General features: G+C 42.9%; 1 pseudogene across 1 annotated transcript; it reads left to right on the top strand.

Moving 5' to 3' along the window:
• Positions 1–916: 916 nt before the first annotated feature.
• Positions 917–17,164, top strand: LOC144485985 (Ig heavy chain C region-like; annotated as a pseudogene). The gene is made up of 7 exons (XR_013496208.1): positions 917–1,022; positions 1,156–1,451; positions 2,669–2,732; positions 13,381–13,680; positions 14,653–14,964; positions 15,882–16,190; positions 16,692–17,164. The product of XR_013496208.1 is annotated as an Ig heavy chain C region-like (transcript).
• The last annotated feature ends 444 nt before the right edge of the window (positions 17,165–17,608 follow it).

The raw sequence follows: 17,608 nt of genomic DNA, 5'->3' as shown, positions 1-17,608 counted from the left end.
AATGAGTGGAGAAATGATCAGTTCATAACCTGATTCAATGGAAGATAAAACATTTATTCTTGTGATATTGTGCAATGTGCCGCAAAGCCCTGATATCCTGTGTTCGCAATACCAGCGAATGTTAGACAGCTGGTGGCCGATTGAGTGACATGCAATGATTTGGCTGCTGAAGGAGAACTTTAATGATCTTCGTGTCCGTTCCATTCATTAACTTCTCTGTCAAAAGTCGATGTTAATTTTATGTTTCTCTCTCAACTCACTATTCAATTATCAGGAGGGCGGGATTCTTAATATTTTCAAAGGGCTGTCTTCGAGATTGGGGCAGTTTGACAAAAATAAGGAGAAACATTGTATTGTGTGAGAGTTTCTTCTCATCTCCAAACCCAAATTGTACAGTGATAGCCATCCGCACTCTAAATGCAATCACTTTGTTCATACCCCTCATTTAGTTACAGAAATCGGTAAAAATTATTCTGATAAATGATGCTTTATTATTGTAATGTGACAGAGACCCGGAATTGATGCAAAATAGACTGACGGTCTCTTTATTTTCCCAAAATGTTATTTCATCATTTTTAGATTTGTGTTCTTCTTGGGGGCGTGGTAATAAAATCACCATATTTACAATGGAATTAGTTATTTTAAATAAAGAAATGATGAACTGCAATATCACCATCAGAAATAATGGAGACAATACAATGAACATATTCAGCCAAACAAATATCCCGACACAGATAAAATGTCCATTTTAATATTAACCTATTGTAAATCTGGAAGTCCATTCTGTTGGGGGTGTGGAAGGTGGGACCTGGATCCAGTCGCCGCCTCCAGCAGGGAATCAACAGGCGGCGCCTGGAAAGCCGCCCCCTACTGCCGGGTATTTAAATACCGCTCACCGGACCGGAATCCAACAGTCCGGGAGTTGGTTTGTTCACTGAGTTCCTGACACAACCATTTCCCCCAATTTACCAGAAGGATGAGGTCGGCGATTTCTCTCAGTTTGTTGCTGACTTTCTTATCCGGTGAGTAGTTTTTTTTTCATTGTCTAAGTCTCCCACAGTTACTGTCTCAGTTTTAGTCCATCTCTGTAATATTCCAGAGTCAAAAATCATTACACCAGGATTAATCCTCGTGTTTTTTGATCTACTTTTACAGGTGTCCAGTCGGAGGTTGTGTTGACTCAGCCAGAGGCAGAGACCGGGCGTCCAGGAGGCTCCCTGACACTGACCTGTAAAACCAGCGGCTTCAGTCTTAGCAGCGCTTACATGCACTGGATCCGACAGGTTCCAGGACAGGGGCTAGAGTGGCTGCTGAGGTACTATAGTTCATCTAGCAACAACTACGCCCCAGCAATTAAAGATCGATTTACTGCGTCCAAAGACACTTCAAGCAACATCTTCTCTTTGGAAATGACGAGGCTGAAGACCGAAGACACCGCCATCTATTACTGTGCAAGACACCACAGCGAGAGGAACTAGGGATGGACCCGAACAAGAACAGCTCGAGAGGGAATTCAGCAACTTCCATCATAACCTGAAGGTCAGTGCTTGTTTTAAATGTAGTATTAACGACAGTGACCAGAACAAAAACACAAACCGCTTCTGACAAACCCAACTTAGTGAAAATTAAACATTAAACCAAGAAAACACACAGACATAATGGGCTGAGCTTTTCACTCTGTTTCTATTTACTGTTAACAGTTTCAGCAATTACACACCTGGATATAATGCTCGTTTTAATATTTCTGATACTTGGAGGAGATGTTTCTAGATTGTGTTTTGTGAACTGCTGCATAAATTGTAAATTACATCGAAATAATGGTCTATTTGAAGTGAATATTGAGCGGCAGTACTGAACAGAGACTGAGTGCAGTTTTTGTGCGAGTGTCTGTCACTGTGATACAGCAGTGGGTCACAGTGCTGAGCGCAGCGACATCCTCATACAAAAACCTCATGGAAAGAGATTGCTCAAATTGGTGATCAGCACCACAGCAGGATTTTCAAAGTAAACGAGGCTTCAGTGAAATAATGTGTGGAAGTAATATTAGTTTGTGAAAAGGTATAAAAATCTTCCCATAAAATCTATATTTACCGATCTGCTAAATCTACACAGAGAGTTTAAAAGCATTCCGATCCCCTTTATAAATACAATGACCAGGACAAGCTGAAATATCTCACTCATTCGCTCGTGGATGAGGCAGAATCAGATTTTTGAGACAGCAGTGAAATTAAACAGTTAGCAGTCGGGCACAGTATTTGTCATGCTGTGTCTCACTGTGATAACTGGGTGGCACAGCAGTTACTGTCGATACAAAAACCCCTCAGCATTAATTGACCGAGACTGGGGCAGTGCTCTGTTTTCCAATCCAGCATTGTTTACAGTGCTGTATTATTTATGTCCCAGCACTACACAAATAGCGAGAATTAACATGGGAAATTTATGATAACTATTTGATTATCAGTTGGTGTTTTCAATAACTTGATCATGTGATCCTCTATGAAATATAAAACATTAAGGTTATTTATGTAGAGCGAACGGTATCCACCAGTACAATAATAATTTCATGAAAATGCAGTGATTTGCTTTCCCTCTGGCTTGTGAATTTTTAAAATACTGATGGATTTCTGTCTATTTTGTGCAGAGATGGTTATTGTATGACCCAGCCGAGAGAACGTGACACTGTGACGCCATGGACTACTGGGGACAAGGGACCATGGTGACGGTGACTGCAGGTAAGAACCATGCATTTATTTAGTCAGTGTTTTATTTGAGTTTTTGTTTTATACTTTTTCTCGATTTTATTAATTCATTCGTTCAATGTAATGTGGTTTGGTGGATTCTGTGCTGAAAATCTTTACAATGTTTCATGTGATCCTGCTTAAAATGGGGGTTATAGAATTCTACTGTTAATTGACAAAAGGTGATACTGAGTGATTCTGTCTCTTGTTGTGATTTGGTGTGTATCTGCTGAGGACATTGTGTGGCTGGGTTACTTTAAATGCCTTCCTTTTGTTAAGCAGTTCGGCGTTTCTTCAATGTTTAATCTCGGTGACATCTAGTGGCTGCGAGTTGCACCATCTACTGCACAAGTGTTTGAAATCTAACCCAATATTAACAAAATGTGTTAAAGTTTCTACTTTAATGTTGCGAACATGTTCCGCTTAATCACAATCTGGTTTTGTTATCTCATTGTTGTGCTTATTTTAATTATTAGTTGCTTTGGTGATGGTCAGATTGGCTGGATTTTAAATTGAGATTTTCTGCCAATGTGAAATTTGTTTCTGTTGCAACTGTTTGTAGAATTGAGCTGCTTCTGCATGAGCCGGGGTTCAGTCCCTCAGTGCTGCGTGTTTCTGGTGAGGAGGTTGTCTGTCTGGGTGACTTTGAATCAGTAAAATTTGTGAAATGGTTCGGAGATTCTGCATTGTTTACACTCGGTGACACTGAGCTGTTACACACTTTGTGATTGAATACAAACAGTCTGCGGGTTTTAAACTACTTGACGCGTGCCTGCAGACAGAAATCAGGCAGGCTTTATTGTATTTGTATTTTTTTAAATCGTAGCTGATAATTGCAGGTTAAACCAAACCACGGTTTATGCCACTCGTCCAAAACATAGTTTGCCACTGCATTCATAATTTGGGATACATGCCATGTTTAACCTCGGTGGCATCTGACGGCTGCAGCTTTTACCCACCTAATATTTTAATATGTTTGAAATCTGTTTGAAATATGACCCAATATGAATAGAATGTGGTAAAATTTCAATATTAATTTGTTGGACATATTCCACCTCCTCGCAATGCTATTGCTCTTATTCCAAATTTCTGTTTAGTTCAATCATTCATATACTTGGTGACGAGCTGGTTTGCCGGATTGAATATTGAGATTTCCTTGCAATCATATTTTTGATTTTGTTGAATGGATAATTGAGTTGCGTCCCCGTGAAACGGATTCATTCCCTCATTGATGTGTTTTGGTGTGTTTCTGTTGAGGAGGTTCTGTTGTTGGGTCACTAAGAATGTTTAAAATGTGTGAAATGTTTTGGTGTTTCTGCATTGTTTAAACTCGGTGGCACTGAGCGGTTACACGTTTTCTGGTTAAATGCAAATAATCTATGAGTTTGAAAATCCTTGTAGGGAGAAAATAAGCAGGTTGTGAAAGAAATAAAATAAAGGTATTACAGCATTTTTATAAATTTTAACTAACTCTTAGAAATTAAAATAAATCATGTCTTACAACGCTCAATCGGACACTAAGTAGTTGCTGCAAAAACAAACTTCTCATTAACAAGTTTGATAGTAAAATTAATATAAATCAAACTGTTATTAATCGGTAACATAACTACATATTCACAAAAGATTATTTTCTATTAATATCATTTCGCATTAATCGGCTTTAATAGTTCTGCTGTGCTTTGCATACAATTAACATGACCAAAAAGGTTTCTCGGCTGGAAATATTTTGTGATAATTCCAGAAACAATTTCAATGATAACATGCTGTTTCCACAGCAGCGCTCAGTTCAACAAGATACTTTGCATTAATTGTTATATCCCCGATGAAGTTCGCATTCACTTAAATATGAGTTTTGGAGAATAATTGGCAATAAAACGCTATTTGGAAATTTTTGTGCCCGATTATTACATTGTTTCTGTGCAGGCGCAGCATTCCTTCCAAGTAATTTGTAGCTGGATGCAGAGGTAATTAATCACTAATCTCATCTCAAAATTTGTGAAATGGTTTGGTGTTTCTCAATTGTTTCTGTATTGTTTCAACTCGGTGATCCTGAGCGGTTACACTTTTTCTAGCTAAATGAAAAAAACAAACTGCGTTTAAACATCCTTGTCAGGATAAAACAAACTGGTATCGGAAAAAATAAAATAAATATATATTTGAGCATTTTATTCATGTTAACTGATGCTTGCAGATTAAAGTAAATCATGAATTACAATTCTTACTGCGTCACTGTACCTCTGTTAGGGACATTACACTACCCTGGATCGGTTATATCTGATGTGCACATTTTCAGAAAAAAAAATATTTTTTGCCTAGTTTTCGAGATTTGAGATAGACAGGGAGAAATAGTTAAAAGTCGAAGGGAATTTTGAAATGAATATCAGTTTAATTTAAAAGAAGTTATTGATTTTTGTTGTTGTAGTTTGAAAATTGATCAATTAGAATCCCACAGTTTGAATAAATGTGACAGAGTGAACACAGTTTTCTGACAGGTGGAATTCGCTAACACTAAACAATTGTTCATATAATGGTGTTTGAATTGTCGTAAGGTGTCAACAGAAACTGGCTAGAGATTTACAATTTAATATTTGAAATTCAAATAATTAATTTTTTATAATATTATAATATTTTTATATTAGTAATATTTGCTCTGCATTTAATAATAACATCCTGTCTCCCATTACTGCTGAACATAGAATAGAATTATTGGATGAATAAATGACAGAATAGAAGAATTGATTCTATTTGAGCATTATGTTTAATTAGTATTAAATATTATACTGAAGAAAAAGTCTCGACTTATTTTGTGCATCATGTTTCAGTGTTGCAGAGGATTTGAATCAATTGTCCTCATTGTGTTTTTCATTGTTTAATTCAGAACTTCTTAATTTAAACAATATGTTCAGTAATTAAATTATATGGATGGTCCAAATTATTAAATCTAGGAAGCAGCTTCATTGACCTCAAACTGCCAGGCCGTTACAGTATATACAAAGTCAGAAACATGCATTCTTAACACGTTTGCAGGTTATAATAAGGCATTTGGAGTAAAAGTGGAAATGAAAAAACATGACAATGTTATTCGATTGAAGCAAATGAATTACAGATGTCTGAATCTTTCCATTCAGTAATTTGAAGTTTATTGTTTAATATTTAATTGGAACCCAATTACTTCACAATGTTCGAGGCAGGGAAAGTTTTGAATGATTGAAAACTGATTTTATTAGGGAGTACAAATCAGCTAACAGGAAAAGTAACCGGCAATTAACAAAACAAAATATAATATTGGTGCTAATTAATTCAAAACAAAATACCTTGAATAATGCACGGGCGTGCAAAGTATCATCCGTTTCAGAGAATGTTTAATTGTATCGAAAATGAATTCAGAAACAAAACCTTTCTTTTATCAGCTATGCTTAGCTCGATAAGGTGTTTTACCTCGAATATTTTGTTGATTACATTTAATTAAGAAATTAGATCGAATCAGGTAATGATTTTCAATGTAAATGTTTCTTGGTTTATTTAATCCTTACTGTGTCACTGTATCTCTGTCGGGGACATTGAACTGTCCTGAATCTGTTATTTTTGATTCCTAATTTTCAGCGAAATTACATTTTTACATAGTTTTCGAGAAGTGAGACAGGCAGAGAGACATAATTAAAAATCGACAGGAGTTTTGAAATGAATTTCAGTTTTATTTAAAAGAGGTTATTGATTTTCTGTTGTAAATTGATCATTGATCAATTAGAATCAAACAGTTTGAATTAAATTGACAGATTGATCATACCTACCTGCTGGGAAATCGATTGTTGCACCGTTTGTGTCTGTTCTGTTTCTGCGCGCGTGGTCACTGTGTTGGGACCAGGAATCTGCCTGACTGGTTGTAAAACTTCTGGTTCCTTCTGCTGTATTTCAGGGAGTGAAATTTGATTTATTTCTTCAATAAACTTGTATCTGTGAGAAATGTGACAGTTTGACTTGATGTTTGTCTCGGCGTCTCAGAAATGAGATCCCTAAAGCATATTGTGACCATCAGAGAGAGCAGAAACGTCAGATTGTAGAGGGAGGTTTGGATGATTTTTAACCAGTGATGTACCGGCCTTGGGAATGTTCGATGAGCAAATGCAAAGTGAGATTGTGCTCCGTAGTAAAGCAGTCCATGACCTGTTTGGTATGACAGTTGAAGGGTCAAATTCATTTGCATCTTATTTTTAATCTTCTAAACCCATTTTAGAGTCATTTGCTCGGCCAGAAGTTTTAATCATCAATAATTGTTCCTTGAGAAAGTGTTGATATGAAGCATCCTTGAATAACTGCAATCCATATGCTGCAGGCATCCGCCGTGCTGTTAGGTGGAAGTTCCAGGATTTTGACCCAGAAGGAACTGAGGTACTGTTTCAAGTCAGGATGGTGTGTGTCTTGGAGGGGAGCTTGCAGGTGGTAGTCTTCATATGTGGCTGCTGCCCTTATCCTGTTAGGATATAAAGGCAACGGGTTTGGACAGTGTTTACTATGGAGCCTTGGTGAGTTGCTGCAGTGCATCTTGTATATAACACACACTGCTGTCACTGCTTGTTAGTGATGGAGAGAGAGAATAGGGTGAATGAGGGGGCGGATAATCTTGTGGGTGGCTTTGCCCTGGATTGTGTCAAATTTCTTGAGTTTTTACAGGTTTCCCTCATTGAGTAGGGTGAATTATTCAATTGCGACTGATTGCGAAAGATTTAAATGTTTTTCCAACCCTTGGCCCGCGCTCCGTATTGTGCTCACTTGTCACTCCCACTTACTGTGTGAATGGGTGAGTATGTGTGGAGTGAGTGTGTTTTCCAGACTGAATCAGCCAAATAGAGACTTATACACATCACACACTCTCACACACATAAATACTCTCATATTCTCTCACACATGCACACACACACACATACATACTCACACTTACTTTCTCTCTCATACGGTCTCTCTTACACACCCATACACATTCTCTCTCTCACGTTACACATACACTCTCTCAATACAAATACATACATCGTCTCGCTCTCTCCATCAATCTCTCACATCCCCATACACAAAAGCGCTCACATCCCCACACACCCACCCATTCTCTCTTACACACAGACACACACTCTCACATAAGCACAGTCTCACACTCTCGCGCACGCACTCTCACATGGACTCTCTCTCTTCCACTCTCTGTCACACACGCTCAAGCTGTCTCACATTTCTTCACACGCTCTCTCACAATTCCTCTTGCACACGCATCTCTCTCTCTCACACACACACACGCACATATTTCTATTTCTCTTGCGCACACTATCTCACACCTCTACATTCTTGCTCTCACACACTGGCTCTCTCACAAACACTCTCTCACAAACATAGAACATGCACACACTCTAACACACACTCTTACACACAGACACGGTCTCTCACATAAGCACAGTCTCGCGCACACATTCTCTCTCTCACACACACACATGCACTATCCCTCTCACATTCCCTCTTCCGTACACTCTCACTTCGTCTCACACACATTCCCATGCTCTCACTCATACGGACACTTGCACACGCATTCTCTCACACAGGTACATATTTCTCTCTCTTTCACCCGCTCACTCCCTTACACATTGTCTCACACACGCACAATCTTGCTCTCAAACACTGTCTCTCACAAACACCCTCCCTTTCACACGCACACAATCTCGCACACAGTCTCTCCTTCTCTTACACACGGACACACATGTATATACAATGTATCTCTCTTTAAACACTCCACCTATCACAGACACATGTTCTCTCAACAGTCAATTCACTCACACACACTCACGCATCCACTCTGTCTAAGTTTCACACTTTTTCTCGCTCACACACATTCTCCCCGCCCCTCAACACACACACACACACACACACACACACACACACACACACACACATACACCCCACATTGCTTCTGTCATCCACACACATTGTACACATCTTTCTCACTCACACGCCATCCCATGCACAGTGTCACACACTGATGAACATATTATTTTGCTTTCCAATAGGCACTCCCTCTCACACACACTGTCTTTCACATGAACACAACACTCTCCCTCACACATAACCTCCCTCTCAGGCACACACACTCTCTTTCACAGACATCGTGTATCTCAAATAGACACACTCCCTTTCACATCAACATACACACCATCACACACAGAAGTACTCTTTCACACAGACTCCCCACACACACTCTCCCCGCCCCTCCACACACATACATTTTCAAGAAGAGACACACTCTCACACACAAAGAATAATTCTTCAAACACACATTCTGTCTCACACACACACATTATCTCACACACCCCTTCTCTCACGCACACTCTCCCCTCTTGCACGCACAGCCCACTGTCTCACACACGTGCAAACGCATTCTATCATACACAGGAATCCTCACACACACATTCTCTCTCTCTCTCTCTCTCTATCTATCTCTCCCTCTATCTCTCTCTCCCTCTATCGCTCTCTCTCTCTCTCTCTCACACACACACACTTTCGGTCTCACATACGTCAGAGTGTCTGTCCTTGACACCATAGAGTAGAATCATAGGATGCTACAGTGCAGAAGGAAGCCATTCAGCCCATCGAGTCTGCACCAACAGCAATCCCAGCAAAGCCCTATCCCCATAACCACATGTATTTACCCTAACTAGTCCCCCTGACACTAAGGGGCAATTTTAGCACGGCCAATCCACCGAACCCATACATCGTTGGACTGTGGGAGGAAACAGGAGCACCCTAAGGAAACCCAAACAGACACGGGGGGAACTTGCAAACTCCACACAGACAGTGACCCAAGTCGGGAATCCAACTCTGAGGCAGCAGCGCTAATCACTGTGCCACCGTGCCAACGCACCCCCCCCCCCCCGACGCCCCCCCCGACTCCCCCCTCCCCCACCCCCACCCCGGTAGCATTTGAATGAGGGTGGGATCAAGGGGCCCGAGTAAAACTCAAGTCAATAAGAATCGGCGGGAAATTCTTCTCTGTTTGGAGTCATACTTAGCACAAAGCAACATGGTATTGGTGGTTGGAGGTCAAACATCTAAGTTCAGATTTCACTGCAGGATGTCGGCAGGGGACTGTTCTTGGACCAACAATCTTCTACTGCTTCAACAGTGACATTCCATCCAACATGAGGTCAGAAGTAGGAATTTCCATGTGTTACACCGGACACAAAAACCCAAAAAATAAAAAGGGAATTGGCTGAGACCATGGCCGCCTGGCTCCCAATACTGGTTGATTCCTGTGCGACCCATCCTAGTTTTGCTGTAAGCTTCCCTACAGCTCCCTCAGTCTGACTATTTGTTCACTGGTACGTGTTTCTTGAAGAAAGACACCGACATTAAAGCAGCTGCCTGGTGATTTACACATCCGTGTTACTGAAAGCTGATCAATGTGGAGAATCGGGAAAAGATCGATGGAGAGGAAGAGGTGGAGGTGGCCCACTGACTCTCTCGCCCTCACCCACACTTCCTCACTCACCCTCAATCTCTCATCCTCACTCAAAGAACTTGACTCACTCACCCTCACTTACCCACCTTCCCTCGCTGACACACTCTCACTCATTCATCCCCACTCACAAATCCCAACTCACTCATCCCAACTCACTCATCCCAACTCACTCACTCTTGCTCACTCATCCACCCTCACACACTCAATTTCACACACTCAACCTCACACACTCAACTTCACACACTCAATTTCACGCACTCAACCTCAGAAACTCACTGATCCTCATTCACCCTGAGTCACTCACCCTCACACCCTCACTCACTCAAAATCACTCACACACATTCGCTCTCTCACTCTCACCCATCCTCACTCACTCACCCTCATTCACTCACATTCACACCCTCATTCACTCACCAGCACTCACTCACTCACACTCACTCGCCCTCACACACTCTCATTCACTCACTGTCACTCAGTCACCCACACTCACACGCTATCACTCACTCAACCTCACTCACTAACCCTCAGTCACTCACTCAGAGCCTCAGTCACTCACCAACACTCATAGTCACCTTCGTTCACTCATCCCACTAACCCACCCTCACTCACCCAGTCTCACTCACTCTCACTCACTCAGTCCACTTATCCACCCTCACTTATCCAGTCTCACTCACTCTCACTCACCCTCACTCACCCCACTTACCCACCTTCACTCATCCAGTCTCAATCACTCTCACTCACTCACCGCACTTACCCTCCCTCACTCATCCAGTCTCAATCACTCTCACTCACCCTCACTCACTCTCCCCACTTACCCACCCTCACTCACCCAGACGCACCCCCACACACTCAAGCTCAATTACCCTCTCTCTCTCACGTACGCCACCTGACCCATTCAAACTCACTGAGACTCACGCACCTACATTCACTCACACACCCTCACATATTCACCATCACTCACGTTCACCCACCCTAACTCACAGATCCTCAATCACTCATCCTCAGTCAAACACCTTTACTCACTCACCTTCACTCATCCACCCATCCGCATTCATTCTCCCTCACACACCACCCTCAATAACACACCCTGACTCACTCACTCTCTCACCCTCACTTACTAAGTCACATTCACTCCTCACCCTCATTCACTCGCTCTCACTCACCCACCTTCACTAACCTTCACGCATCCTCACTCACTCACCCTCATTCATTCTCTCTTACCGACACTCACTCACCCACCTTCACTCACACATTAAGCCACCTTCACTCACCCACCCTCTCTCACACACCATCATTTACTCACGCTCTCTCACCCGCACCCACACTCACTCACTCACCCTCAATCACTCATCCTCACTGAAAGAACTTCACTCACTCACCCTCACTTACCCACCTTCCGTCACTCACACACCATCACTCATCCACTCTCACTCCTTCAATCACTCACCCGCACGCACTCACATTCTCTCACTCACACTCGCTAAACCTGTGTGTGGAGGTCTGCAATGAGAGAGAAGAAAGATCTTAAGCGGCAGTTTGGTGTTCAAATGTGGGAGCTGCCCTGCGAATGTGGAGAGCTGGGGGGAATCCCTGGGGGCTCAGGGCCAAGGACAATGGGAAAGAGCCGGGGAGAACAGGAGGCGTGTTAAAGGGCAGAGAGCCGGGGGGGAAGGGCAGAGAGCCTGGGGAATGGGCCCACAGCCGGGCAACAGGGCTGAGAGCCGGGAAAGGGCAGAGAGTCAGGAGAAAGCGCAGAGAGCCAGAAGAAAGGGCAGAGAGCTAATAGAAAGGGCAGGGAGCCAGGTGAAAGGGCAGAGAATCAGGGAAAGAGGAGAGAGCCAGGATAAAGGGCAGGGAGGCCGGGGAAAGGACAGAGAGCCGAGGAAAAGGACAAGATAGCCCAGAGGAAAGGGCAGAGAGTCAAGGGGAAAGGCAGAGAGTCAGGGGGAAAGGGCAGAGAGCCAGGGGAAAGGGGAAAGTGGATAGGGAGCAGGGACATCGGGCAAAGAGCCGGGGGAAAGGGTAGGGAGCTGAGGGAAAGGGCAGGGAGCCGGGGGAGAGGGGACAGAGCTGGAGGGAAGTGTAGAGAGCCAGGTGAAAGGGGAAAGGAGCCACAGGGAATAGCAGAGAGCCAGGGAAAAGCGCAGAGAGTCGGGGGAAATGGGCAGAGAGTGGGTGATCGACGGGCGGAGTGAGGATGTGCAAAATAGAGCTAGCACCACAACCAGATCATCTGTAATCTCAGTGAATAATGGAGGAGACGTCAGGGCCCGAATGGCCAACTCTTGCTATTAATGTATGACCCTTCAATTAGTCAATGTTGCAATTATTTGAATTTGTAATCACATTTAGAGTTTCCTGGTCATTCAGTAAGTATTCATTCCGAAGGTAGTTTTGAAGCAAAGTCACTAATCTTCATTTTGTGGAGTGAGAGGCAGTGAGTTGGAGAGAGGAAGGGGCATCAGTTCGTTTGAACACAGGCAATAGCCAAAACTACAATGTGGATATGCCGACGCTAGGTTGGGGTGGGCTCAGTAAGGAGTCTGACAACACCAGGTTGAACGCCAACAGGATTATTTGGAATCGTGAGCTTTTGGAGCTCTTTCATCAGGCGAGTGGCTGATATGAATGAAGAGACAACTTCTTCATCACAAAGTCCTGTTGTTTGAGAAATAGGTAGTGCCTGAAGTAATGGAGAAACTCTTTACACTTCTCTGTTAATCCAATGAATGGTATGTCATTACAATGACATCAAAATGTTTTTGTCTTTCCAACCTGATAGAGGTCGAGACAGTGATGTGAGTTTCTACAAAGATGGCGATTCTCAAATGATAGGAGTAACAGAAGCTGAAAGGTGTATGTAGGTCTTAATCGGGAAATATTAAGTTAAGTTCATAATTCTAGACAAATCGTGATGTAGAAACATAGAAAATAGAAGCAGGAGTAGGCCATTCGGCCCTTTGACCCTGCTCTACCATTCACTTTGATCACGGCTCATCAATGTCCTGACCCCGCCGACTACCCATATCCATTGATCCCTTTAGCCGCAAGAGCTATACCTAATATAGAAACATACTTGTATAAATATGTTTGATTAATTAATAAACGCAAGTAATAGTCTAACTTGTTCAATCGACTATTCCTTCCCAGCGACACCGTCTCCGCCCACTCTCTACAGCCTCGTCTCTTCCTGTCAGCAACACAACTCCGCTGGCTCCATCACCTACGGCTGTTTGGCGATGGACTACTCTCCAGATGTCTCCAAACTGACCTGGAAGAAAAATGGGCAGCTGATCGCCACTGGATTTAAGACTTATCCATCAGTGAGAAACGCGAAGGGAACCTATACCCTAAGCAGCCAGTTAACCATCACCCAGTCAGTGGGAGAGTGCAGCAAAATCGACTGTGAGGTTCGACACAGCGACTCAGTCAAGAGCATTGGAATGCAATGTAAGTGTTGTGGAACTTGGGCAAGACAGGAACGCTGTGATTGAACTCTATAAGGCCTTAGTTATAACTGATCTGTAGCATTCTGAAAAATTGAATTATGCAAAATCCAGGTAAGTGTCTACTGACTGAAAAGTTGCTCAGAATCAAAGAACAACAGAAATGATACTGTGCAGAATGAGGTCATTTAGCCCGCCATGTCTGTGCTGGCCAAAAGGGAGAACAAATAAACTAGCCAGACAAGTTAAGCCTATTTTCCAGCCCCAACTCCGTAGCATTGCAGCTTAAAGCACTTGAGATGCAGACCTAGATACCTTTTAAATGACCATGCTCCCTGGTAATTGAGCCCTCCACTTGGGGAATGAATTATTTCTGCCTACGTCCTTTATTTGTTTTGTGAACCACAATTATGTCACGCCTCAGCCTCCTCTTTTCCTAAAGAGAACAAACCCTGCCTGTCCAATCTCGCCTCATGGCTGCAATTTTTAGCCCCTGGCAACATTCTTGTAAACCTCATCTCTCTCCAGAGTCACTTCGTTATTCCTGCATTGTGGTGACCAGAACTGTACAGCAACCTCCAAACTTGGCCAAACGAGGTTTTATACAGCTCCATCATTGTATCACTGTTTTTGCATTCAATATCTCACATAACAGAGGAACTAATCCGATATGCTTTCTTGATCAACTTTTCCAGCTGCCCTACCATCTACAAGGACCTGTGGACGTGCACTCTAAGGTCTTGCATTTCCTCAATCCCTCTTAACATTCCAGTTTATTGTCTTGCTTTGTTTTCCCTCCCCAAATGCATTGTATGGCACTTTTGACGGATGAATTCCATTCGCCATTTCCCTGCCAATTCAACCAAACCATGGATATGATTCCCAAATCGGCAGCTATGGTGCTTAAATAAAAGAACTAATTTTAATTGATGTCAATTAAATCTTCAAGTAACGTCTGAACATTTGTTTGTTGAAGGCCCAATCGTTATCACCCCAACCGTTATCCTCACCGTGAGTTCCAGTGAAGAAATCACAAGCAGAAAATTTGCAACCATCGTCTGTTCAATCATCGATTTCCAGCCAAAGTCAATGACGGTGAAGTGGCTGAAGAATGGACAACGCATGGATTCAGGAATTATCACCTCTCCCGCCTGTGAAGTGAACGGGAACTTCTCGGCCAGCAGTCGGCTGACAGTCTCCGCTCAGGAATGGTTCAGCAAAGCGGTCTATACCTGCCAGGTCACTCACCAAGGATTCACTCAGAGTCAGAACATCAGCGGATCTCTGGGTAAGAGACTCAAACCGAGAAAAAAATTATTCCGCTGTTAATGGAAATTAGGGATCTATTAAAGTTAATACAAAGCATAGAACAACTTCTAAGTTATTGTCATGTAGTTTGTTGCATTGGGACAGTGCCACATTCAGAACTTCATCACAACATCAATTTTTGTTATTCCTTCATGAGATGTGCATTTGTGGCCCATCCCGGAGGCCACTTAAGTGTCAACCACGTTACTGTGGATCTGGAGTCACATGCATGCCAGGCCAGATAAAGACAACAGATTTACTTTTCTAAACGGCATTCGTGAACCAGGTGGGTTTTTACAACAACGGCTTCATGATGATCATTTGACTTTTAATGACAGATTTTTACTAAATTCAAATTTCACCATCTGCAGTGGTGAGATTCGAATCTGTGTCCCCAGAGTCGTGCCCTGGGTTACAAGACCATTGGCAACACCACCATGCCTCTGCCTCCCCTTGAAATAGTGTTCCCTTCCATTTTAAAGTAACATAGTGAGCGAGGTGGTCTTGATGTCAGCTTTTTCCTGAGACAGCTGGTAAGATTTGGAGAGACAGTCGGTGTCGGACTGTTTCACAGGTCACAGCATAGGGGTAAAATATTGGGAAGTGTATCCACCCTACTTATAAACTAACTGCCAGTACTTGGTTCCTGAGTTCAGGAATGGTATATTTATTGGGGAATACTGCAATGTTGATTCATGAGAATGATACCGCTGCTAAAATACTTGAACAAAAAGAGAATAATTTCACAGAGCAGGCTGGTTTTCCATCCTCCATAGAGGCTGAAAGGTGATAGTTAGTGGTTGATATATCGAAGGCAACTTCGTCTCCTTCAGGCTGAAGACTGCTGTCCTGCTTCTGAAGAGGGAACTAGGGTTGATTTTCATTTTTCATTCACAGATCCTCCCCAGTGCCCTGATACCACAGTGACGATACAGCCACCACCAATCGAACAGGTCTTACTGGAGGCGACCGTGACCTTAACCTGCATCATTTCTAATGCTCCTTATGGAGTCAATGTGTCCTGGATCCGAGACAGGAAGTATTTGAAATCAGAGATTGCCGAAAAGCCAGGAGCGGATCCTGACAGCGTGGTCAGCAACTTAAACATCTCGACACAAGCCTGGCTGAGTGCGGCTGTGTTTGACTGCGTGGTGAGCCATCAGGATCTGCCGACTCCTTTAAGAAAATCCATCCACAAGGAAACAGGTGAGCTGAGAGATTGAAGCAATAAATGCGTCACTGTGTCTATTTCCAGTGTCAGTGTACTGGTCAATATTCAGTATTCAGTGCATTAATGGTGTCCCCTGAGTGGAAACTCTACTAACTAAAAACTGGGGGTTGTAGATATTTTTACGGGGAAATTTGATGTGTTGATGAATGAAAAGTGAACTGAAGGCGATGTTATTGGGTTGAGATCGAATAACGAGGGAGGAGCCTGATGTGGAGCATAAAAACCAGAAAAACAAAAATAAAGCCGATCAGTTGGGCCGAATAGCCTGATTCTGTGCTGTAAAATTTCTGAAACTTCCCAGTCCAGCCCCCTGAGTTATTTGAGAAAATAATTGTGTTCACCTCTGCTCCAAACTGGAAGTCAAAAATGGAAACATTTAAAATCGAAACGAAGCACATTTTTCTGATATCTAGCCAGCAGTTTCATTGTCTCCATAATTCTCCAGTTTATTGACATTTATTGTACATTTTCTGCAGATCCAAATCCGCGGGAACCGTTCGTCTCTGTCCTCTTGCCCTCGGCAGAAGAAGTCTCCGCTCAGAGATTCGTCTCCCTCAGCTGCTTAGTGAGACGTTTCTCCCCTCGAGAGATCTTCGTCAAGTGGACCGTCAACGACAAGCCGGTGAATCCTGGGAACTATAAGAACACCGAGGTGGTCGCGGAGAGCGGGAATAGCTCCTTCTTCATGTACAGCCTGTTATCCATTGCAGCAGAGGAGTGGTCCAGCGGCGCTTCTTACTCCTGTGTGGTGGGACATGAAGCCATCCCCTTGAAGATCATCAACAGAACAGTTGACAAATCCAGCGGTAAACCCAGTTTTGTGAACATTTCCCTTGCACTGATGGACACCGTTAATTCATGTCAATGAGAATCACTCGGTTACATTAAAAACTTCAATAAAAAGAATAAAATCTTTTTCCTCCAACGATAAATGAAATACCCAATTGCTTAATTGATTGGTTTTCAATTTTACTTCCACTATGTATCTTTGGTTTGAGTCAGGTATTTTCACGTCTCGGGCCCAAGCCTTGTTGAACCAGTGCACCCAGCTCAGATACACCCTGGGTTAGAGACAGAGTAGAGCACATTCATTACAGGATTCTGCAAAATATCTTCACCGACTTTCCTCCCACTGAGGAGAAATCTGACAATTTCAACATTTCTGACAAACAAACACAATTTAGATCTCGGTGTTCCTGCTTCTCTCATTGTCCATGCCTTTACCATTGATGTCAGCTTTAAGCTGCTGCACCACACCCACTGGGAACTGAAGTGAGGGTCACACACAAACATGGAGCAACAATCCCCCATCAGAGAGAGAGGGAGAGTGAAATTGTTAACATACCGGATTCCTACTCACCCAACAAAGAGAGGGGAGGAGCAGTAGCTAACC

The sequence above is a fragment of the Mustelus asterias genome, unplaced genomic scaffold, assembly GCF_964213995.1.
Source record: "Mustelus asterias unplaced genomic scaffold, sMusAst1.hap1.1 HAP1_SCAFFOLD_260, whole genome shotgun sequence".
Classification (NCBI taxonomy): Eukaryota; Metazoa; Chordata; class Chondrichthyes; order Carcharhiniformes; family Triakidae; genus Mustelus; species Mustelus asterias.
Note: the sequence above shows the minus strand (reverse complement) of the source record. Positions and strands in the feature narration are given on the sequence as shown.